Source organism: Chiloscyllium punctatum, chromosome 30 (assembly GCF_047496795.1).
Source record: "Chiloscyllium punctatum isolate Juve2018m chromosome 30, sChiPun1.3, whole genome shotgun sequence".
NCBI lineage: Eukaryota > Metazoa > Chordata > Chondrichthyes > Orectolobiformes > Hemiscylliidae > Chiloscyllium > Chiloscyllium punctatum.
In genome coordinates, this window is record NC_092768.1 from 45,606,150 (window position 1) to 45,631,028 (window position 24,879).

Below are 24,879 nucleotides of genomic sequence, written 5' to 3' on the forward strand. Positions count from 1 at the left end.
ACCCAGTAACAGGGAGAAATGAACCCGATGGAAACTGAGGGTATTGAATGGATTCTTGTAAAAACTGTGATTCAGCAGATAGTGGGACATTTGCAATATAAATGCAGCAAGGTGTGTTCTGTCATTTAAATTTTTTTTTCTCTAGTCAGTATATTAGTTGTCGACTTGTTCAGTCAATATTACTTTTAGTTCATCTGTTAGAGTAAAAGTCTTAACATTTTAAATATTGTCATGTGATCTTTTAATTTGGTCACTACAAATTTAACAATACTAAAAATTATTTGATTTCATTGCACTTTTGGGGACCTGCTATGTACACATTGGCGATAAAAGTCACAGCTTTAGAAATTCTTAGTTGACTGTAAAGCACTTTGGAACTTCTGCAACTCTTTGCAAATTAAAGGCTGTATATAAATTATGTGTCCTTGTTTTTCAATTGGTGTGTGTGTTGGGGGACGGTTCACAGAGGTAATGTGGTGGGAGTTCCAGGGGAATTTTTCTTTAAAAGCAGGCATGTACAGATCCAAATAAGTGAGAACTGACCATTCACAGTCCACAGAATAGTAATCAGCTCTAAACACACACACAACTCAAAAACAGAAAATCAGGAAAAGCCCTCAGACACTTTGCACCTTCGCATATTCAGGAATGAGCCGTCAATAAAACTTAGCCTGTAACTCAGAAGGGAAATGCTTCCAATAAACTCAATATTCAACACAATGTTCGAAACAAGCAGTTCAGCAAAAAGCACCGAGTAAACAGCTCTCTCAGCTGGATCTTCTCACACAGCATAAGGGACATTTCCACCCCCTGACTGCCCACAGGATAGTCAGACTGCCTGAAGATTGGTGTGGATATTATGGGATACAATTTGTATAAAAGCTGCTCCTTCACTCACCATCTCCTCACTTGGTTTTCAGTCCCTATAGGAAGTGAACCAGCTCTGGAAGAGGAAGAGTAGACAATGGGCAGAGTGGGTGGGCTCTCTGATTGACGTCTCTCACAGTCAATCCAAATATTTCTGGAGCAACGTGAGTTTTCTGAAACTTGGGAAACTGACTGGGGAGCTTGGTGTGCATTTAAATTCTTCTTGGCTTATCTGAATAAGACCTCTATGGCTGATAACTTATTTACTTGATATTTTTAGCATGTGAAATCTAAGCAACTGCAGTGCATCTAATTTCCTAGCATGAACCAGAACCTTTCACATCACTACACTTCAGCAATATTTTCCTTAGCATCTGGTACTTCCTGCGCAATGCTTTTGCTTCAAATAATCTGGGTCTAAGGGGAAGACGTTATAAAATCGCCATCAGATTAACATTTCTCCTGAATAAAGTTGGGGACTGATTTGGTGGAGGAAAGAAAGGAGCCATATTGTCTCATTCCTAATCACTATCCAGTGCCACTGGAAACAAGAGTGCATGACTGTCCAGTGAGGAAAAAGACTTGACCTCCAATTACCGAATCATACATAAGAACTAGGAGGAGTAGGACATCTGGCCCTTAGAACCTCTTCCACCATTCAATAAAAGTATGGTTGATCTCTTTATGGACTAAGCTCCTACACCTGCACTCACACCATATCTCTTAATTACTTCATTGTTCAAAAAAAACTATCTTAACTTTAAAAGCATCTACTGAAGTAGTGTTAACTACTTCACTGGGCAAGGAATTTCACAGATATACAACCTTCTGGGTGAAGATGTTCCTTCTCAATTCAGTCCTAAATCTGCTCCCCCAGATTTTGAGGCTTTGTCTTCTTGTCCTAGTTTCACCTGCCAGTGGAAACATTCTACTTTTATCTACTACCTTCATAATTTTATATGTTTCTATAAGATCCCCCTGATTGTTCTAAATTCCAATGAATATCATCCCGGTCTACCCAGTCACTTCCTCACAGAATCCCTACGGTGAAGAAACAAGCCATTTTGCCGAACAAGTCCACACTGACCTTCTGAAGTGTAACCGTCCCAGACTCATTCCCCTACCCTATTACGCTACATTTACCCCTGACTACACCTAACCTACACATCCTTGAACACTATGGATAATTAGCATAGCCAATTCATCTAACCTGCTTTGTGAGGGGCAGGTCATGTCTCACAAACCTTATTGAGTTCTTTGAGGATGTGACTAGAAAAGTTGATGAGGGTTGAGCTGTGGATGTGGTGTATATGGAGTTCAGCAAGGCATTTGATAAGGTTCCCCATGGTAGGCTCATTCAGAAGGTCAAGAGGAATGGGATACAGGGGAACTTAGGTGTCTGGATACAGAATTGGCTGGCCAACAGAAGACAGCGAGTGGTAGTAGAAGGAAAATATTCTGCCTGGAAGTCAGTGGTGAGTGGTGTTCCACAGGGCTCTGTCCTTGGGCCTCTACTGTTTATAATTTTTATCAATAACTTGGATGAGGGGATTGAAGGATGGGTCAGCAAGTTTGCAGATGACACAAAGGTTGGAGGTGTCTTTGACAGTATAGAGGGCTGTTGTAGGCTGTAGTGGGACATTGACAGGATGTAGAGATGGGCTGAGAGGTGGCAGATGGAGTTCAACCTGGATAAATGCGAGGTGATGCATTTTGGAAGGTCGAATTTGAAAGCTGAGGACAGGATTAAGGATAGGATTCTTGGCAGTGTGGAGGAACAGAGGGATCTTGGTGTGCAGGTACATAGATCCCTTAAAATGGCCACCCAAGTGGGTTGTTAAGAAAGCATATGGTGTTTTGGCTTTAATTAACAGGGGATTGAGTTTAAGAGTCGTGAGATCTTGTTGCAGCTCTATAAAACTTTGGTTAGACCGCACTTGGAATACTGCATCCAGTTCTGGTCGCCCTATTATAGGAAAGATGTGGATGCTTTCGAGAGGGTTCAGAGGAGGTTTACCAGGATGCTGCCTGAACTGGAGGGCTTATCTTTATGAAGAGAGGTTGACTGAGCTCGGACTTTTGTCGTTGGAGAAAAGGAGGAGGAGAGGGGACCTAATTGAGGTATACAAGATAATGAGAGGCATGGATAGAGTCGATAGCCAGAGACTATTTCCCAGGGCAGAAATGGCTAACACGAGGGGTCATAGTTTTAAGCTAGTTGGAGGAAAGTATAGAGGGAATGTCAGAGGCGGGTTCATTCAACAGAGAGTTGTGAGAGCATGGAATACGTTGCCAGCAGCAGTTGTGGAAGCAAGGTCACTGGGGACATTTAAGAGACTGCTGGACATGTATATGGTCACAGAAATTTGAGGGTGCATACATGAGGATCAATAGTTGGTACAACATCATGGGCTGAAGGGCCTGTTCTGTGCTGTACTGTTCTATGTTCTATCTTTGATTGTGGGAGGAAACTGGAACACGCGGAGGAAACCCACGTGGATACGGGGAGAATGTACAAACTCCATACAGACAGTCACCCAAGGCTGGAATCGAACCCAGGTCCCTGACGCTGTGAGGCAGCAGTGCTTTTCACTGAGCCACCATGCGACCCCAATTAATGGCCCACACTGCAGAATAACAGACTGGCACTCACAGTGGAGCATTCTATAACTGAGGATTCAGCCCTTCTGATGAGTACAGAGTTGGAGGAAATCATGGTTCCTTTTCCTGTTTTACAGAAGGATTGCACCAGACTACACCAGAGAACACCATGAGGATAGACAGTGCAGATAGATCCTGACCATCACCCAAGGACCAACTCCATAACTGTGAGAAGACATCCAGTCCCTTCACAACATTGCTTAACACAGAGAGGGCTGGACCATGCAACTATCATCTGGAAATCAGTTAGGTCATGGGAGCTTTGACATATTGTCAGATCTAAAACTGGCCAGTGATGATGTGGACCCTTCCATCTTTCTGAAGGTTCGGCTGTGAATGATCAGTCAGGGTGATGTTGGGAAGAATTGTGAGTGGCTCCAATCATTGATCAAGCCTCATAAACCACTGATACATTTCAACAGTAAAAGAGTGTTCAAGTGTGAGGAGGACTGGCTCATTTTTTTAAAAAATTGTGTTTCTCTGAGCATCCTGTTCAGGGATGTTATCGCACACTTTTGGAGCAGGTGGGACTTGAACCCGGGCCTCTCAGTCTACTGTGTTGGAGAGGGTCCAACACAGGCACGTAAAATCTCTTGACAGTCTATTTGCACCTGTTGTAATTCAGCTGATTAGCCACATAGAAGAGAAACCATACAAGTTTGAGGGATGTCACAGAACCATTGCAAATTCATCAAAGCTCATGAAGCACTAAGGTATTCACACAGGGGAGAAACCATTTGAATGTGAGGTCTGTCAGAAAGGCTTTGCAGAATCATGGACCTGGGTGAACCACTGACATGTTCACACAGGGGAGAAACCATTCATGTGCAATTTGTGCAACAAAATCATTCTCAGACTCATCTAAACTCCATGCACACCAATGAATTCACACAGAGGAGAAACAGGAGAAACCATTCACTTGTGAAGTTTTTGATAAAGGTTTTGTGACATCTTCGAATCTCCTCATACACCAAAGGATTCACACTCGAGAGAAACCCTTCAGGTGTGAGGTTTGTGAGAGCAATTTCACCTTCTCCTCTGAACTGGTGACACACCAGAGGGTTCACACACCGGAGAAACCATTCAACTGTGAGCTGTGTGACAAATTATTCACATGTTCATCAGCTCTCCACTCACATCAATCCATTCACACAGGGGAGAAATGGTTCACATGCAGCTCGTGCAACAAATCATTCTCAGACTCATCAAACCTCCACAGGCATCAATGCTTACACACAGAGAAAAGCAGTTTATATAAAGTGTACATCAAATAGTTTTACTCATGAAAACACTTCGAGTCATAGAGATGTACAGCACGGAAACAGACACTTCAGACTAACTCGTCCATGCTGACTAGATATCCCAACCCAATCTAGTCCCATCACTCAGCCCATATCCCTCCAAATCCTTCCTATTCAAATCCCCATCCAGATGCCTTTTAAATGTTGCAATTATACTAGCTTCCTTCGGCAGCTCATTCCATACATGTATCACCTCTGGATGAAAATATTGCCCCCTAGGTCTCTTTTATACCTTTCCCCTCTCCCCCTAAACCTATGCTCTCTAGTTCTGGACTTCCCTGCCATAGGGAAGAAACTTTGTCTATTTATCCGATCCATGCCCCTCATGATTTTATAAACCTCTATGAGGTCACCCCTCAGCCTCCAACGTTCCAAGGAAACAGTCCTAGCCTATTCAATCTCTCCCAAAGTTCAAATCCTCCAATCCTGGCAACATCCTTGTAAATCTTTCCTGAACCCTTTCAAGTTCCACAACATCCTTCCGATAGGAAGGAGACCAGAATTACACTCAATATTCCAAAGTGACCTAACCTGTACAGCCGCAACATGACCTCCCAACTCCTTTACTCAGTACTATGACCAATAAAGGAAGGTATACCAAACACCTTCTTCACAATCCATTGTACCTGCGACTCTACTTTCAAGGAGCTATGAACTTGCACTACAAGGTTTCTTTGTTCAGCAACACTCCCCAGGACCTTACCATTAACTGTATAAGTCCTGATAAGATTTGCTTTCCAAAAATGCAGCACTTCACATTTATCTAAATTAAACTCCATCTGCCAATCCTCAGTCCATTGGCTCATCTGATCAAGACCCCGTTCTAATCTGAGGTAACCTTCATCGCTGTCCACCACACCTCAAATTTTGGTGTAGTCATCTGCAAACTTACTAACTGTACTTCTTATGCTCACATCCAAATCATTTGTATAAATGATCAAAAGTATTGGACCCAGCACCGATCTTTGTGCACTCCACTGGTCACAGGCCTCCAGTCTGAAAAACAACCCTCCACCACCATCCTCTGTCTCCTGCCTTTGAGCCAGTTCTGCATCCAACTGACTAGTTCTCCCTGTATTCCATGTGATCTAACCTTGCTAACTAGTCTTCCATAGGGGATCTTGTTGAATGCCTTGCTGAAGTCCATATAGCTGACATCTACCGCTCTGCCCTCATCAATCCTCTTTGTTACCTCTTCAAAAAACTCAATCAAGTTTGTGAGACGTGATTTGCCACGCCCAAAGCCATGTTGACTATCCCTAATCAGTTCTTGCCTTTCCAAACACTTGTACATCCTGTCCCTCAGGATTCCCTCCAACAACTTGCCCACCACCAACATCAGGCTCACTGGTCTATAGTTCCCTGGCTTGTCCTAACCATCTTTCTGGCACATCACCTGTGACTATTAACAATACAAATATCTCAGCAAGGGCCCAGCAATTGCTTCCCGAGCTTCCCACAGAGTTCTAGGATACACCTGATCAGGTCCAGCAGATTTATCCACTTTTATGCATTTCAAGACATCCAGCATTTCCTCCTCTGTAATATGGACATTTTTCAAGATGTCACCATCTATTTCCCTACATTCGATACCTTCCATGTCCTTTTTCACAGTAAACACTGATGCAAAATACTTGCTTAGTATCTCCCCCATCTCCTGCAGCTCCACACAAAGACCGCCTTACTAATCTTTTAGGGACCCTACCCTCTCCCAAGTTACCCTTTTGACCTTAATGTATTTGTAAAACTCCCTTGGATTCTCCTTAACTGTATTTGCCAAAAACATGTTCCTGTTTTGCCTTCCTGACTTCCCTCTTCAGTATACTCCTACTGCCTTTATACATTTCTAAGGATTCATTTCATCTATCCTGTCTATATCTGACATATGCTTCCTTCTTTTTCTTAACCAAACCCTCAACTTCTCAACCCATCCAGGATTCCCTACACTAGATTAGATTAGATTCCCTAGTGTGGAAACAGGCCCTTCGGCCCAAGAAGTCCACACCAACCCTCCGAAGCCCACCCCCCTGACTAATGCTCCTAACAACTATGGACAATTTAGCATGGCCAATTTACCTGACCTGCACATCTTTGGACTGTGGGAGGAAACCGGAGCATCCAAAGGGAGAATGTGCAATCTCCACACAGACAGTTCACCTGAGGCTGGAATCAAACCTGGGACCCTGGCGCTGTGAGGCAGCAGTGCTAGCCACTGAGCCACCGTGCTACTAGCCTTTCCTTTCACCCTGACAGGAATATACTGTCTCTGGACTCTTCTTATCTCATTTCTGAAGGCTTCCCATTTTCCAACTATCTCTTTACCTGCGAACATCTGCCCCAATCAGCTTTTGAAAGTTCTTGCCTAATACCGTCAAAATTAGCCTTCCTCCAATTTAGAACTTCAACTTTTAGATTTGATCTATCCTTTTCCATCACTATTTTAAAACTAATAGAGTCATGGTCGCTGGCCCCAAACTGCTTCCCCACTGACACCTTAGTCACTTGCCCTGCCTTATTTCCCAAGAGTAGGTCAAGTTCTGCAACTTCTCCAATCGGTCCATCCACATACTAACTCAGAAAATGTTCTTGTACACACTTAACAAATTCCTCTCCATCTAAACCCTTAACACTATGTCAGTCCGTGTCTATGTTTGGAAAGTTAAAATCCCCTACCATAACCAGCCTATTATTCTTACAGAAAACTGAGATCTCTTTACTAATTTATTTCTCAATTTGCTCTATCAGACAGTTCAACAGAAATAAAGCTTCAAATGTAATATTTGTGACAAAGCTTTCATGTCACCATCAACGTTCCTGGGACAGCAGAGGATTCACACAGGGGAAATACTCTTCAGGTGCAATGTTTTTGAGGCAAGGCATTCACACAGTCAGCACAATTCCTGGTGAATCAACACACTCACCCAAGGGGAAATCCCAGTTGCTGAGAATTCTGAACTAAAGCTTTCACACTGATCTTAGACCTCCCAGAACATAAATGAACCCACATGGGAGACAAATCTTCCAGTGTGATGTGTGTCAGGTTGTTCCTCGTCCTCCCTCACCAGAAGTGAGGCGGCACGGTGGCACAGTGGTTAGCACTGGGTTCAATTCCCAACTCAGGCGACTGACTGTGTGGAGTTTGCACATTCTCCTCGTGTCTGCGTGGGTTTCCTCCGGGTACTCCGGTTTCCTCCCACAGTCCAAAGATGTGCAGGTCAGGTGAATTGGCCATGCTAAATTGCCCGTAGTGTTAGGTAAAGGGGTAAATGTAGGGGAATGGGTGGGTGGCAGGTCGGTGTGGACTTGTTGGGCTGAAGGGTCTGTTTCCTCACTGTAAGTAATCTCTAATCAAGTTACCACATGGACTTGGAGCCAGGTGATCTGCTTCTATATCATTCAGATCTGTGTGTGTTGTTTACCCTGCAGTGCTCACACAGGGGAGCTGTTGTTCCCAAGCACTGTCTTTCTCAGCAGGGTCTGTCTCTTCACTTCTACCATCAGTTTAATTATTTTATGATGGACAATTTAACCTTTGACCAGGTCACTGAATATCACCAAATGAAGACATCAATATATATAAAAGCTCCTTATCATGGACAGATGATTCTGTCATTCTGGGAGGATTTCTTTAGCTACAGTAAGTAACTGATTCCGGAGAATGTGTGGTAGGGTTGTCCCTGCTGAGGACAGGTGGGAAATAACTCAATAGTTTCTGCAGCATGATTTATCTCCTTCTTAAAGATAGTTACAATTGTCACATTTCTAAAGTCAGGGAAGTTCTTTTTTTACTCCTAGGTATGTTGAATGAGTACAGTCTTGGTTTGGGCAAAAGTTTTGAAGGTTTCAGCTGGAACACCATCAGGGCTGGAGGCTTTGTTGTTTCTCTTCTGTTCGATTGCTGGTTGCAGCTCTCCCATCAATGGTACTCACTACTGGATTTTACTACATGACACTGGAGATAAACTGGAGGGTGTCAGCTGCCCCTGTGGATTCATAGTTGAGAAGTTGTTCAAAATATTCTTTACAGTGTTAGTAAATGGAATTGTCATCCTTAATAAAGTTAACATTGTTCTATAAACAAAAGAGGATTTATTCACTTGACCTTGACCTATTGCTGACCCTGGTGATTTCAAAAGAGCTTAGCTTTGTCAGGATTATTGTTAGATCACTGGACTCTCTCTTCTCACCAATCATCCAGATTTGTCTTTAGGTATTAGCCTGACCTTTTAAAATACTACTTTGTTGTGACCTTGGGTTGTTCTTCCCAGCAATGGAGTCTGATCATTTTTGTTCCAGGAGATCACATATTTGAGTGTCATGTTCACTGAACTAGTCCTGGTGATGTTAATACTCGAACCTGTTATGACTCTGATGACAGGAGTGCCCTAGTAACCAAGCCCACTACCACACAAGTCATACCAAATGCGTCAATGTTTTATTTAATTACCAGAATGATCAATTTGTCTCTGTTGACTGCTGTTTTTCAGAACAAGTGAGACTTTCACCAGATTGATTTAATAGACTCAAAAATGTTTAATATAAACAAATATATTCTTTAAACAAGGGGTAACAATTTTCAATTAAATGACAGTAAGAATTAAGCCATGTCCTCTTAATCTCAAACATGCACATTCATACATGGACAAAACATGAAATGTGGCTTTGAAGACAAGTCATGGGTTTGAAAATATGGAAGACAAAGAACAACACCTCTATTGGTCAAGGGTGTGATTCAAAAGTTATAATACATTGCTCAGCTCCTTCAGTTTCCTCTGGACAATATCAAGTGTCAGGGCAGTCTCAGAATGATGGAAGATTGTCAAAACAGATTTCAGACTCAGATGAGAATCAGTTAAGAACATGATATTTGAAAATTTATCATGGTTTACAACTGTATTCAGAGAGAAAGAGTTTGTTTTTATTTAGGTTTGTTTATTATTGAGAGAAAGATGCTTACAGCTACCTGTTTCTCTTTAACAACTCACATCTAGATCTGTGCACTGAAAAAACAGTTAAAAAGCAACTTTCGTTCAAAGTTTACTAGGCAACGAACAGCAGAGGTTCTAAGGTTTTTACAAATCTGTTTGTCTAACAATTAAGAATCCCTACAATGTGGAAACAGCCCCTTCGGCCCAACAAGTCCATACTGACCCAGCAAAGAGTAACCCACCTAGACCCATTCCCCTACCCTGTAATCCTCCATTTACCCCTAACTAATGCACCTAACCTATACATCCCTGAACACAATGGTCAATTTAGCATGGCCAATTTACCTAACCTGCACATCTTTGGATTGTGGGAGGAAACCAGAGCACCCGGAGGAAACCCACGCAGACACAAGGAGAATGTGCAAACTCCACACAGACAGTTGCCCGAGGCTGGAATCAAACCCAGGTCCCTGGTGCTGTGACAAAGTCATAACATCCATACCATATTTGTTTAAAAAGCATTATTTGGACTCTCCCAAAATTATTTGCTTTTCCAATAATAGATAGGTCATCCATAATTCTGTTTAACCTTCTGATGATAAATCCTCTTCAACCCAAAAATGTCCAACAGATCCATATTCCATTTGATCACAGTCCATACATATATGTATCTCTAACAACCCAATGGTTTGGACACAGACATTTCATACAGCTGACTATTTGATGCCACTGTTTGGGAACTGAGTTGGATCTATGTTGATTTCCCAGATTAGAGTCAATTTCAACTGGAGTACTGTAATAAAATCGACACCATCAAGTCTAAATTCCCAAACACAACCTCTGCACTTGTGATTGTTGCATGTTTGATAAGGAGTTGTATTAAAGAAAGCTTTAATAAAACTCGGTTTGACCAAATGAAGCAATTTTATTTAAGGATGATACATTGTGATCTGATTGGCTTCAATGCAGTGAGTAAACACTGACTGGATCAGCTATGCTCTTATTAAATGGATTAGGCTTGAGGGCTGAATGATCTATTCCTATTCCTAACTCGTATAGAGTCATAGAGATGTATAGCACAAAACAGACCCTACAGTCCAACTCGTCCATGCTGACCAGATATCCTAACCTAATCTAGACCCATTTGCCAGCATTTGACCCATATCCCTCTAAACTCTTCCTATTCATATACCCATCTAGATGCATTTACAATTGTATCACCTCCACCACTTCCTCTGGCAACTCACAATCCACCCACTGCATGAAAAGGTTGCCCCTTAGGTCCCTTTTAGATTTTTCTCCTCTCACCCTAAACCTATGCCCTCTAGTTCTGGACTCCCCAGCCCCAGGGAAATGACCTTGTGTATTTACCCTAGCCATGCCCCTCATGATTTTATAAACCTCTATAAGATCACCCCTTAGCCTTCAATGCTCCAGGGAAAACAGCCCCAGCCTATTCAGCCTCTCTCTGCAGCTCAAATCCTCCAACCCAAGCAACATTCTTGTAAATCTTTTCTGAAGCCTTTCAAGTTTCACAACATCCTTCCAATAGGAGGGAGACCAGAATTGCACACAATACACTGTATTCCAAATGTGGCCTGACCAATGTCCTGTGCAGCCACAACATGACCTTCTAACTCTTATACTCAATACTCTGAACAATAAAGGAAAGCCTGCTAAACACCATTTCACTATACTATCTACCTTTGACTCCACTTTCAAGGAACTATATCCCGTTGTACTCTGAGATAACCTTCTTCGCTGTCCACTGCACCTCCAATTTTGATGTCATTTGCAAACTTACTAACTATACCTCCTATGTTCACATCCAAATCATTTATATAAGTGATAAAAGTCATGGGCCCAGCAGTGATCCTTGTGGCACTCCACTGGTCACAGGCCTCCAGTCTGAAAAGCAACCTCCACCACCACCCTCTGTCTTCTACCTACAAGCCAGTTTTGTATCCAAATGAACTGCAACAAAACATTTCCTTTGAAATGAATGCCAACATACAATTTGCCTTTCTAAATCAAAAACAGAAATTGCTGGAAAAGCTCATGAGATCTGGCAGCATCCGTGGAGAGAAAGCAGAGTTAACACTTTGGGTCCAATTAGACTTCTTCAAAATGGATGGTAGCTCAGAAAAGGATGGTATATATGCAGAAGATGGAGTAGGAGAATGGAGAGGAGTAAACAATAGGTGGAGATAGGCACAATGGAGAGAGAAAAACAGCTGAACAAAGGACTGGGTAAAAGTCAGCCTGGATGAATAAATAGCTGCTAACAGGGCTAATAGTAGCTGGGGTTATGTGTAATAGCAGACCATGTGATGACAAGGCCTGGTGTGTGTGAGGTAGTGGGAAAGACATGAGGGAAGGTACTCAAGCTCTAAAACTGTTGAACTCAATATTGAGACCAGAAGGCTGTAGAATTCCTGAGAGGAAAATGAGGTGCTGTTCTTCCAGCTTGCACTGAGCTTCACTGCAGAAAGCCTGAGAAAGAGATGTTAGCCAGGGAACAGTCCCTGTGGAGGGCTGACAAAGAAGGGGAGGGGAGGGGAAGGGAATATGTGTCTGGTTCTAATGATGCCAACTTTGACAAGATGACCTCCAAAATGTCCATCTTTTTTCTCAACTAAGGATTTCCTAGCACCATGGTTGACAGGGACCACAGCCACATCTGACTCATCTCCTGCACTTTGGCCCTCATTCCCTCTCTTCCTTGTCACAATAACCATAGATTCCACCTTGTCCTCACCTAACATCCCACCAACTCGCACATCTATAGGATCATTAGCCACTATTTCTGCCATCTCCAGCAGGATGCCACCACCAAACATGTATTGCCCTCCCCTCCCTTGTCAGTCTAGCTACCACCAATTCTGAAGAAGGGTCACTGGACCCAAAACATTTACGCTTGATTTCTCTCCACAGATGCTGCCAGACTTGCTGAATTTTTCCAGAAATTTCTGTTTATGTTTCTGATTTCCAGCATCCTCAATCTTTCAGGCTTTTTTTGCCTTTCTAATTGATTGCTGCACCTGCATGTTACATTTCACAATTCATGGAAAAGGGCATCCAGATTCCTTTGAATACCTACTCTTCACAATCTCTCACTATTTAAAAAATTCTGTCTTTTATTTCTCCCAAATTGAATAATTTAATACCCTTTTCCATCTAAACCCAACTGTCATATTAGCCCATTCAGTTAGCCTGTCCAAATCCTCTTGAAGCCTCCTTGTAATGTGTTCACAAACTTGTGTCTTCACCCAGTTTGGTGTCATGAGCAAATATATAAATATTACAATGAGGTAATATAAATATTACCCCGAAGCCAGCAGTCTTTTTGCAGCAGAGAGCGGCGGGAGCTGGGAGGCAGTGAAGTCGGAGCGCAGAAGCCGTTGGGAGGGTGGGTGAGTGTTATTTAAGTAGGTGTGTTCTAGGCCCCAGGTCCTACACAGTAGGGCCTCCTTTAACTTAAATGAAAAGTCCACAGACTTGCAATAAAACACAGGAGTCGAGGGAAGTTTCTGTTGAGAAAAGAGCGAGTCTTTGGCTCAGGAGTATTCGAAAAAGAAGTTGAGAGAAGTGATTACGCCACAGTTGAAGAGGGTGAAGACATGACTGCCAAGCTGATTCAGTGTACTGCGTGCATGATGTGGGAGGTCAGGGACTCTGGTGTAGCTGGCTCGTATAACTGTGGAAAGTGTGTACATGTTCAGCTTCTGACAGAGCATATTGCAGCACTGAAAAAAGAACTAGATGACCTCAGGCTCATCCGAGAGAATGAGATCTTTCTGGACAGGACCTTCAGCAATGTTATTACACCGAGCATTCCAGAAGAGAATAGAAGGGAGAAGACGATGAGGAAGGCAGAGATGAGACAAGTGCAAGAGACCCTGGGGGAAGTACCTGTCAGGAACAGGTTGAATCTCTTGGAAACCGTAGAGACAGACGTCACTGCCAGTCTGAGAGGCAGTCAGGTGTGCCAATCAGAAATTGGTGTGGAGGCAGAGCCGAGGAGTCAGACATCACACAGAGCCATGGTAATAGGGGACTCCATAGAGAGAGGGACTGGAAGGGGTTTCTGTGGCAACAGGCGGGATTTGAGGATGGTGTGTTGCCTTCCTGGTGCCAGGATTAAGGACATTGCAGACAGAGTGCAGGAAATCCTCAAGGGCGAAGGTGAAGTGTCAGACGTGGTGGTGCATGTCGGCACAAATGACGTCGGGAAGAAGAGGAGGGACATTCTACAATGGGACTTCGGAGAACTCAGAAGAAGGCTGAAAAGCTGAACATCCAGGGTGGCTATCTCCAGTTTGCTTCAAGTTCCTCGGGCTGGAGAGGACAGGAAGAGGGAGATAATGGACTTGAATGTGTGGCTGGGGAACTGGTGCAGGAAGCAAGGATTTAAATTCTTGGATCACTGGGGTATGTTTAGCGGCAAGGATAAATTATACAAGAGGGACGGGTTGCACCTCAATAGGTGGGGTCCAACATTTTGGCAGGTAGGTTTGCCACTGCAATACAGCTGCGTTTAAACTAAATAGCAGGGGGGAGGGGACAAACTGGAAGTTTAAGAAGGAAGTTAAAGGGAATATTAGAACAAGAGAAGTCAAGAAAGACAACGGAATCAATGGAGCAGAAAACTCAAAAAAGGATCATGCCGTAAGGTCAAGTGAAATAGGGATTGATGGGAAGGGTGAAGGGAGTAACAAATTTAAAACATTATATATGAATGCACGAAGCATTAGAAATCAGGTGGATGAGCTTGAGGCTCATTTAGAAATTGACAGTTACGATGTTGCGGGGATAACTGAGACGTGGCTTCAAGTGAACAGGGCCTGGGAAATGAATATTCAAGGCTATACGTGCTATCGTAAAGACAGACTGACTGACAGAGGGGGTGGGGTGGCCCTGTTGGTAAGGAATGATATTCAGTCCCTTGTGCGGGGGACCTAGAATCAGGGGATGTAGAGTCAGTATGGATAGAGCTGAGAAATTCTAAGGGTAGAAAGACCCTAATGGGAGTTATCTACAGGCCTCCAAATAGTAGCCTGGATGTAATGTGTCAGTTGAATAAGGAGCTGAAATTGGCCTGCCGCAAAGATATTACTACAGTTGTTATGGGGGATTTCAACATGCAGGTAGACTGGGAGAATCAGGATGGTACTGGACCCCAAGTAAGGGAGATTGTGGAGTGCCTCCGAGATGAATTCTTAGAACAGCTTGTGCTGGAGCCTACCAGGGAGAAAGCAATTCTGGATCTGGTGTTGTGCAATGAACCGGATTTGATCAGGGACCTCGAAGTAAAGGAGCCATTAGGAGGTAGTGACCACAATACAATAAGGTTTAATCTGCAGTTTGAAAGGGAGAGGGTACAATCGGAAGTGACAATATTTCAGTTGAATAAGGCAACCTATGGAGCTATGAGGGAGGAGCTGGCCAAAGTTCAATGGTGCAATACCCTAGCAGGAATAGCAGTGGAACAACAATGGCAGGTATTTCTGGGTATAATGCAGAGCATGCAGGATCAGTTCATTCCAAAAAGGAAGAAAGATCCTAAGGGAGGCAGGGGTGGCCGTGGCTGACGAGGGAAGTTAAGGGCCATATAAAGACAAAAGGGAAAAAGTATAACCTAGAAAAGATGAGTGCGAAATCTGAGGACTGGGAAGCTTTTAAAGAACAGCAGAGGATAACTAAAAAGGAAATACGCAAAGAAAAAATAAGGTACGAAGGTAAACTGGCCAAAAATCGAAAGGAGGATAGGAAAGGCTTTTTTAGGTATTGAAAAGAAAAAAAATGGTTAAGACTAAAATTGGGCCCTTGAAGACAGAAACAGGTAAATTTATTACAGTGTACAAAGAAATGGCAGAAGAATTGAATTGGTACTTTAGATCTGTCTTCACTGGGGAAGACATGAGCAACCTCCCAGATGTAACAGTGGCTGAAGAACCTGAATTGAAGGGAATTTATATTAGGCAGGAAATGGTGTTGGAGAGACTGTTAGGTCTGAAGGCTGATAAGTCCCCGGGACCTGATGGTCTGCATCCCAGGGTACTGAAGGAGGTTGCTCTAGAAATCGTGGATGCATTGGTGATCATTTTCCAATGTTCTATAGATTCAGGATGAGTTCCTGCAGATTCAAGGGTGGCTAATGTTAGTCTGACCTCAGTGGTGGGAAAAATGCTGGAGTCAATTATAAAGGACGAAATTACGACACATCTGGATAGCAGTAACAGGATAGGTCAGAGTCAGCATGGATTTATGAAGGGAAAATCATGCTTGACTAATCTTCTGGAATTTTTTGAGGATGTAACTCTGAAGATGGACAAGGGAGATCCAGTGGATGTAGTATACCTTGACTTTCAGAAAGCCTTTGATAAAGTCCCACATAGGAGGTTAGTGAGCAAAATTAGGGCACATAGTATTATGGGCAAAATACTGACATGGATTGAAAATTGGTTGGCTAACAGGAAACAAAGAGTAGTGATAAACGGCTCCCTTTTGGAATGGCAGGCGGTCACCAGTGGTGTGCCGCAGGGATCAGTGCTGGAACCACAGCTTTTTACAATCTACATTAATGATATTGATAATGGTATTAAAAGTAATATTAGCAAATTTGCTGATGACACAAAGCTGGGTGGCAGGGTGAAATGTGAGGAGGATGTTAGGAGAATACAGAGTGACCTGGACAGGCTCAGTGAGTGGACGGATGCATGACAGATGCAGTTTAATGTGGATAAATGTGTGGTTATCCACTTTGGTGGCAAGAACTGGAAGGCAGATTACTACCTAAATGGAATCAAGTTAGGTAAATGGGCACTACAACGAGATCTAGGTGTTCTTGTACATCAGTCAATGAAAGCAAGCATGCAGGTACAGTAGGCAGTGAAGAGAGCTAATAGCATGCTGGCCTTCATAACAAGAGGAATTGAGTATAGAAGCAAAGAGGTCCTTCTGCCGCTGTACAGGGTTCTGGTGAGACCGCACCTGGGTGTGCAGTTTTGGTCTCCAAATTTGAGGAAAGACATTCTGGCTATTGAGGGAGTGCAGCGTAGGTTCATGAGGTCATATCCCGGAATGGCAGGACTATTTTATGCTGAAAGATTGGAGCGACTGGGCTTGTATACCCTTGAGTTTAGAAGGCTGAGAGGGGATCTGATTGAGACGTATAAGATTATTAAAGGATTGGACACTCTGGAGGCAGGAAACATGTTTCCGCTGATGGGTGAGTCCCGAACAAGAGGACACAGTTTAAAAATAAGGGGTAGGCCACTTAGAATAGAGTTGAGGAGAAACTTCTTCACCCAGAGAGTGGTGGGTGTACGGAATGCTCTACCACAGATGGCTGTGAAGGCCAAGTCTCTGGATACTTTCAAGAAAGAGTTGGATAGAGCTCTTAGGGATAGTGGAATCAAGGGTTATGGGGATAAGGCAGGAACAGGATACTGATTAAGGATGATCAGCTATGATCATATTGAATTGTGGTGCTGGCTCAAAAGGCAGAATGGCCTACTCCTGCCTTGTCTACAACAAAGATGCCTACTTCCAAATCATTGACATAGATTGTGAACAGTTGTGGACAGAATACTGACCTTTGCTGTACTTCATTCATAATAGCCTGCCATCCTTTGAATCACCTGTTTATTTCCTGCTCTCTGCTTTTTGTCTCTTAACCTATTCATTAATATACTAAAATAGTCCCCTCAATGTCATGTTCTTAATTTTATTCACTAATTTCCTGCACGGGGCATTATTAAAAACCTTCTTAAAATCCAAATATACCACCCACTAGTTCTCATTTGTCTTTACAAATAACATCCTTAAAACAAGTTTATCTAACATTTCCCTTCATAAAATCATGTTGATTTATCCTAATTTTGCTATTCCTTTCTCAATGTCCACGTACAGCATTATCTATAATAGATCCTCGATGTTCTCTCCTATAGATGTCAAGTTAACCAGTTAACATTCCATCTGTAATGTGTCCATATACATCCTTCTGGATGTAGGTTTGCTGGCTGAGCTGGAAGGTTCATTTCCAGATGTTTCTTCATCCCACTAGATAACATCCTCAATGGGCCTCAGGCCAAACTACAGCTGATAATTCTGCTTTCTATTTATATGTTTGGGTTTCTTTGGGTTGGTGATGTCATTTCCTGTGGTGATGTAATTCCCTTTAGTGAAATCACTTCCTGTTCTTTTTCTCAGGGGTTGGTAGATTGGATCTAACTCGATGTGTTTGTTGATAGAGTTCCAGTTGGAATACCATGCTTCTAGGAATTCTCGTGCATGTCTTTATTTGGCTTGTCCAAGGATGGATGTGTTGTCCCAGTCATAGAGTCAGAGAGTCATAGAGATGTACAGCATGGAAACAGAACCTTTGGTCCAACCTGTCCATGCCGACCAGATACCGCAACCCAATCTAGTCCCACATGTCAGCACCCGGCCCATATCCCTCCAAACCCTTCCTATTCATGTACCCATCCAAGTGCCTCTTAAATGTTGCATTTGTACCAGCCTCCACCACATCCTCTGGCAGCTCATTCCATACATGTGCCACCCACTGCGTGGAAAAAGTTGCCCCTGAGGTCTCTTTTATATCTTTCCCCTCTCACCCTAAACCTATGCCCTCTAGTTCTGGACTCCCCGACCCTAGGGAAAAGACTTGGTCTATTTGTCCTATCCATGCCCCTCATAATTTTGTAAATCTCTATAAGGTCACCCCTCAGCTTCCGACGGTCCAGGGAAAACAGCCCCAGCCTGTTCAGCCTCTCCCTGTAGCTCAGATCCACCAACCCTGGCAACATCCTTGTAAATCTTTTCTGAACCCTTTCAAGTTAAACAACATCTTTCCGATAGGAAGAGACCAGAATTGCACACAATATTGCAACAGTGGCCTAACCAATGTCCTGTACAGCCACAACATGACCTCCCAACTCCTGTACTCAATACTCTGACCAATAAAGGAAAGCATACCAAACGCCTTCTTCACTATCCTATCTACCTGCGACTTCACTTTCAAGGAGCTGTGAACTTGCACTCCAAGGTCTCTTTGTTCACCAACACTCCCTAGGACCTTACCATTAAGTGTATAAGTCCTGCTAAGATTTGCTTTCCCAAAATGCAGCACCTCGTATTTATCTGAATTAAACTCCATCTGCCACTTCTCAGCCCATTGGCCCATCTGGTCCAGATCCTGTTGTAATCTGAGGTAACCCTCTTTGCTGTCCACTACACCTCCAATTTTGGTGTCATCTGCAAACTTACTAACTGTACCTCTTATGCTCGCATCCAAATCATTTATGTAAATGACAAAGAGTAGAGGGCCCAGCACCGATCCTTGTGGCACTCCACTGGTCACAGGCCTCCAGTCTGAAAAACAACCCTCCACCACTACCATCTGTCTTCTACCTATGAGCCAGTTCTGTATCTAAATGGTTAGTTCTCCCTGTATTCCATGAGATCTAACCTTGCTAATCAGTCTCCCATGGGGAACCTTGTCGAATGCCTTACTGAAGTCCATATAGACCACATCTACTGCTCTGCCCTCATCAATCGTCTTTGTTACTTCTTCAAATAATTCAATCACGTTTGTGAGACATGATCTCCCATGCACAAAGCCATGTTGACTATCCTGAATCAGTCCTTGCCTTTCTAAATACATGTACATCTTTCAAGGTCTTTCAAGTTCATTAGCTGCTGTTTTAAGACCCTATACAGCCAACAAGCAAAACTAATGTCATTTACAAAATACCGTGCAAGGACTGTGACAAACACTACATTGAACAAACGGGCAGAAAACTAGCCACCAGGATACATGAACACCAACTAGCCACTAAAAGACATGATCCCCCCAACATTATCCTTACATACGGATGAGGAAGGACACTACTTCGACTGGGACAACACATACATCCTAGGACAAGCCAAACAAAGACTTGCACGAGAATTCCTAGAAGCATGGATTTCCAACTAGAACTCTAACAACAAACACATTGAGTTAGAGTCCATCTGCCACCCCATGAGAAAAAGAACAGGAAGTGACTTCACCACAGGGAATGAAGTCACCACAGGAAATGACATCACCAACCCAAAGAAACCCAAACATACAAATAGAAAGCAGGAATTATCAGCAGTGCTTCGCCTGAGGCCCACTGAGGGTGTCACCTAGTCGGGTGACGAAACGTCTGTAAATGAACCTTCCAGCTCATCAAGCAAACCTACATCCAGAACCTCAACCTGAGCCAGAAGCCTTCTCAAAACTTACTAGGATTCATCCTTGTTAATTACTCTTCTTTTCACATACTAATGCAATCTGCCTTTATATTCCTTACTAGCTTGCATTCACATTCTCTTTTCACTTTCCTTATCAGTGTGAGAACCCTTATTGATTTTACATTATTTTTATTTTATCAATTATGATCTCAAACTGTGAACAAAGAGCTGAAGATGACTTATGGGCTGTAGGAAGCAGCCTGTTTGAGGCCAGGCCTGGAATTAATTGCAGGTTGGTTCTGGATCAAAGGAGTCTACAGACTCTTCAACACCAGAGAAAGCAGTATGTTTAACCAGATAGACATTAATGAAGTCAGTACTTGGGAATTGGTGCCAGCAAGTCTGGAAGGGAACATGATGGTCACGTGGGTGGTTAAAATAGCCAGATCCCAATTCATTCCTCAACATAGAGTTCTACAAACCTATCTCATACATATTCCAGGAATTCATGTTCCATAACCTTAGTGCTGATTTGGTTAACTCAGCCAAATGGAATTTGAAGTTCCACACTAATAATATATTACCCACATCACATGTATCTCTAATTTCCTGATTTAAAACAAATGCAATATTAGTAGAACAGCAAATCGTGGTTAACAAAGGAAGTGGTCCATCAATTTTGGCTAATAAAGGATGTTCAGGATTGTAAAAGATTAAAAGAACAAAACCTATAAAGTTGCCAGAAACATCAGTAATCCTGAGGATTGAGTGGTTTATAGAATACATCAAAGGAATACCAAGAAACTGGTAAAGAAAGGGAGAATAGAATATGAATGCAATTTGGCAAAAAAAAACTATTTAAGTTTCTGTAAGTATGCAAGAAGGACTAAAACGAATGTGGGTATGTTACATGCAGATTCAGATGAATTTATAATGGGAATTAGAAGAATGAGGAACAGAGGCTAAATGATTACTTTGTATCTGTTTTCAATGAGGAAGATATAGATATCTCCCTGAATTTGAGATCCAAGTGACTCGTGAGAATGAAGAGTTAAGAATGTATGTAATAGTACGGAAGATTGTACTTGAGAAATTAATTGGACTGAAAATAGATAAATCCCCAAGATCTGATGGACTGCATGCCCTCCATGCCAAAGTGTTAAAGGAAGTGACTTTACGTTGGTGATTATTGTCCACACTTCCTGTAGATTGGAAGGTAACAAATGTCACCCCCCTATTTAAGAAGAAAGTGATAGAAATCCCAGTAAGCTGCAAACCTATTAGCCTTACTTAAGTACGGAAAATGCTAGAATCCACTTTATAGGATGGCATAAATACACACCAGATTGATAATCATCTGATTGGGCAGAGTCAGAATGGATTTGTGAGTAGGAAATCATGTTTGACAAGCTTATTGAAGTTTTTTTGAATATGTTACTGAAAAAATTGTCAAAGGAGAGCTAATGGGTATTTTATGCACAAAGCTTTTCAATGTACTTCGGTACAAATGACAATCAATCAATCAATCAATCAATACTTTGATTTTCAGAAGGTCCCCCAAGGAGGCTGATTGGAAAAATTGAAGCAGATGGGTGAGGACAATATACTGATTGGGTCATTCTTTTGCTAACAGACTGTAACTAGTCAGGTACCACAAGTAGTACTACTATGGCCCGAGCTGCTCACAATACAAATCAATGATTTGGAGTTGGGGACTAGATGTAACATTTCAAAATTTGCAGATGGTACAAAGCTAAGTTGTGAGGAAGATGTAAGATAATTTCAGAAGGATTTGGACAGTCTTAGTGAATGGTAAGAACACGGCAAATGGAATATAATGTGAAAAACTGTGTTAATCCACCTTGGTAGGAGAAACAGATGTGCAGAGTACTCTTAAATGACAAGAGTTTGGAAAATCTATTTGTACAAAGAGGCCTGAGTGACCTTGTCGATAAATCACTTAACGCTAACATGCAGGTTCAGCAAGCTATTGTAAGGCTAATAGAATTTTAGCCTTTATTGTAAGAGCATACAGAAGTAGTGAAGTCTTACTTCAATTGTATAGGAACTTGGTTAGACAGCACCTGAAATACTAAGTATAGTTTTGGTGCCCTAGTCACAGGAAAGATATTATCGCCATAGATGAAGTGTTATGAAGGTTTGTCAGACTTATTCCCGGGAAGGCAGGACTGTCCTATGAAGAGGGATTAGGCATAATGGCTATGTATTCTTCAGAATTTCAAGTTATGACAGCCAATCTCATAAAATACTTAAAGTGATAGACAGGTATTACAGGTAAGATGCTTCCCTGGACCATAAGACATAGGAGTGGAAGTAAGGCCATTCGGCCCATCGAGTCCACTTCGCCATTTAATCATGGCTGATGGGCATTTCAACTCCACTTACCCGCATTCTCCCCGTAGCCCTTAATTCCTTGTGACATCAAGAATTTATCAATCTTTGCCTTGAAGACATTTAGCGTCCCAGCCTCCACTGCACTCCGTGGCAATGAATTCCACAGGCCCACCACTCTCTGGCTGAAGAAATGTCTCCACATTTCTGTTCTGAATTGACCCTCTAATTCTAAGGCTGTCCCCACGGGTCCTAGTCTCCTCGCCTAACGGAAACAATTTCCTAGTATCCACCCTTTCCAAGTAAGTTTCTATTAGATCTCCCCTTAACCTTCTAAACTCCAATGAATACAATCCCAGGATCCTCAGCCGTTCCTTGTATGTTAGACCTACCATTCCAGGGAAGTCTAGAACCATAAGACAGAATTTAAAAGTAAAATGCCACTTACTTCCAAGATGAGTGCTTGGAATTCTCTACCACAGAGGGCCGAGTAAGCTTAATCCTTGATTATTTTTAAGATAGAGATTGATAGATTATTGATTACCAATGGTGTGCAGAGTTAGAGGGATAGGATAGGTAAAAAGCATGAAGTGTCCAACTAGCAATGATCGTATTGAAAAGTAAGGCCGGCTCATTTGGTTGAATGACCTACTCTTCCTTCCAATGTTCCTAGGACTATAGTCTATTGGATAAGAATTTCTACCAATATTTTCTTGGCCTTGTTGCATCTAAGCTCAATGCAAACTGATTCTACATCTTGATCCTTTGACCTAAAACCCTCTGACTAATGTGCTGATGTCATCTATTACTATGAATGGTATCCCACATTCTTTTCCATTTTGCCTATTCCTCCTAAATGTAAATTACCCTCTGATATTTAGTTCCCAATCTCAGTCACACCTGCAACCATGTCAGTAATTGCAATTAAGTCATATACATTTACCTCAATTCGTGTATTCAAATCGTCAACCTCTTTTCAAATGCTACTACATGCATTCAGACAGAGAGCCCTAAATTCAGTCTTTCTCACATTATTTGCCTTTTTGATTTCAATGAGGCAATTGCATCATCTGTCTTTTAATTTTGTTTACAGGTCCTTTTCCTTTCACTAGTTTTATTTTCCTTGAGTCTAAGCTCTCCCTCAGCTTCCAATCCCCCTTTTAATCTAAACCCTCTGCAATAACATGAGTAAGTCTCCTTGTATGTTAGTTTCAAATCTAAAAAGATGGAAGCTGTCCATATTGTACACATTCTAACTAAGACATAAAACATAGGAGCAGAAAGTAGGCCATTTAGCCCATCAAGTCTGCTCCACCATTCAATCATGGCTGATAAGTTTCTCAACCCCATTCTCCTGCTTTTTCCCTGTAACCCTGATCTCCTTGATATTCAAGAGGCTATCTATCTCAGTGTTAAATATATTCAATGACCTGGCCTCCTCAGCCTGCAGTGGCAATGAATTCCATAGATTCGCCACTCTCTGGTTGAAGAAGTTTCTCCTTATCTCTGTTCTAAAACATCTTCCCTTTACTCTAGGACTATGTCCTCGTGTCCTAGTATCTCCTACCAATGAAAACAACTTCCCAACATTTACTCTGTCCAGGCCATTCAGTATTCTGTATGTTTCAATTAGATCCTCCCTCATCCTTCTAAACTCCATCAAGGATAAACCCAAAGTCCTCAAACATTCCTCATATGTTAAGCTTTTCATTTCTGCAACCATTCTCGTGAACCTCCCTCAGTACGCTCCAGGGCCAGTACATCCTTCCTGAGATGTGAGGCCCAAAACTGCACACAATACTCCAAATCTAGTCTGACCACAGCCTTGTAGAGCCCTAGAAGTAGATCCCTACTTTTCTTTCCAAGTCGTCTCAAAATAAATGCCATCATTGCATTTGCCTTCCTAACTACCGACTCAACCTGCAAATTTACCTTGAGAATCCTGGACTAGGACTCCCAAGTCTCTTTGCACTTCAGACTTCTGAATTTTCTCCCCATTTCAAAAATAGTCCATGCCTCTATTCTTCCTACCAAAGTACATTACCTCACATTTTCCCACATTATATTCTACCTGCCACTTCTTTGATCATTCTTCTAACCTGTCCAAATCCTTCTGCAATCTCCCCACCTCCTCAATCTATCTATCCCTTTACTGATCTTTGTATTGTCTGCAAACTTAGCCAGAATTCCCTCAGTTTCTTCATCTAGATAATTAATGTATAAAGTGAAAAGTTGTGCTCCTAATACTGAACCTTATGGAACACCACTTATCACCAGTTGCCATCCTGAGAAGAACCCTTTTATCCCCACTCTCCGCTTTCTGCCTGACAGCCAAGCTTCTGTCCATGCCAGCACCATGCCTCAGTCCATAAGACAGAGGAGCAATCAGTTCCACCATTCAATAAGATCATTACTGGTAGCTGAGCTGGATAACAGTCAACTGGCCAATTTAATTAAGCACAATGCTGGGGTAAAGCTATATGTAACTAAATTGTTTAACTAGGGCTTGGGATGTCATGTTGTGGCTGTACAGGACATTGGTTCAGCCA

General features: G+C 42.4%; 1 protein-coding gene, 1 long non-coding RNA gene and 1 pseudogene across 2 annotated transcripts in view; 2 read left to right on the plus strand and 1 right to left on the minus strand.

The window, feature by feature from the left end:
• The window catches only part of LOC140455653 (uncharacterized), a 35,522-nt gene extending 34,599 nt beyond the window's left edge, over positions 1-923 (minus strand). The window contains exon 1 of the mRNA XM_072550645.1: positions 899-923. The gene's annotated coding sequence lies outside the window, so the exon portion shown is untranslated. The remainder of the gene's footprint in view (positions 1-898) is intronic.
• Positions 924-979: 56 nt separating this feature from the next.
• Positions 980-3,971, plus strand: LOC140455692 (uncharacterized). Its single transcript, XR_011952957.1, has 2 exons — positions 980-1,031; positions 3,606-3,971. It is a non-coding gene; the product is annotated as an uncharacterized lncRNA (long non-coding RNA).
• Positions 3,972-4,027: 56 nt separating this feature from the next.
• Positions 4,028-7,723, plus strand: LOC140455590 (uncharacterized; annotated as a pseudogene).
• The last annotated feature ends 17,156 nt before the right edge of the window (positions 7,724-24,879 follow it).